General features: G+C 44.1%; 1 protein-coding gene across 2 annotated transcripts in view; it reads left to right on the top strand.

Moving 5' to 3' along the window:
* Positions 1–959, top strand: part of SPOCK1 (sparc/osteonectin, cwcv and kazal-like domains proteoglycan (testican) 1) — an 867883-nt gene that overhangs the window by 69291 nt on the left and 797633 nt on the right. The gene's annotated exons all lie outside the window — the stretch shown is intronic.

Genomic DNA, 959 nt, shown 5'->3' with positions numbered 1-959 from the left:
CCCTTGATGAGATGAATTGATTCAGTAACTGGGGTAATAGGGGTAGGTGTGTCAGACAGAGACAATAAGATTGGCACAAGATAGAGCAGAATTTAGGACTGTTGGACATAGTGTTTCTATGAGTTGCAGGCCACTTGACAGCACATAACAACATGTTTGTAGGGAGTACTGGTGGCCTAGTGGCAAGAAACGGTACTGCAATCCCAAAGCCACACAGTTCTAATACACCAGCTGCTGCATGGGAGAATGGGCATTCTCCTGTGCAGTTAACTAACTGCCTCTGGAAACCCACCAGAGGGTTAGCTATGGGTCACTTCCAACTCTGTTGTACACAACAACAACAGTCACCTTGTTTGTAGGGAGCAGGAGTGGCCTAGTGGCAAGAAGCTGTGCTGCAATCCTGAAGGCACGTGGTTCAAATCCACCACACCCGCTGCTCCACAGGAGAAGGATGGCATTCTCTTCCTATGCCATTTAACTGCCTCTAAAACCCTGCCTGAGGGTCAGCCATGGGTTGCTTCTGACTTGATGGTGCCCAACAACAAAACCATGTTTGTAAGGGAGTGTTGGTGGCCTAGTGGATAAGGAGTTGTGCTGCTAAACTGATGATATATAGGTGGAATCTCCCAGCTGCTCCATGAGAGGAAGATAGACAGTCTCCCTCTGTGTATTTGATAGCTGTTGAAGACCCTCTGGAGGGTCAGCTGTGAGTCATTTCCAACTTGATGACACATGATAACAATAATCATGTTTATAAGGAGCCATGATGACAAAGAAGTATAGATGTTGATCTGTTAACTGAAAGGTCAGACTCAGACTCACCAGCCATTCTGAAGGAGAAAGATAAGGAAATTTCCTTATGTTTGTGCTAATACATGCTTCTGGACAGTGTATATGAAGGCTAGCTTATTTAACACTTTTCTTTATGTTTTTTCCCTTTTTTATTTAATTTTTTTATT

Source organism: Elephantulus edwardii, unplaced genomic scaffold (genome assembly GCF_000299155.1).
Source record: "Elephantulus edwardii isolate Elephantulus edwardi_28Jun2011 unplaced genomic scaffold, EleEdw1.0 scaffold00259, whole genome shotgun sequence".
Taxonomy (NCBI): domain Eukaryota; kingdom Metazoa; phylum Chordata; class Mammalia; order Macroscelidea; family Macroscelididae; genus Elephantulus; species Elephantulus edwardii.
This window is presented reverse-complemented; position numbering and strand designations above follow the sequence as displayed.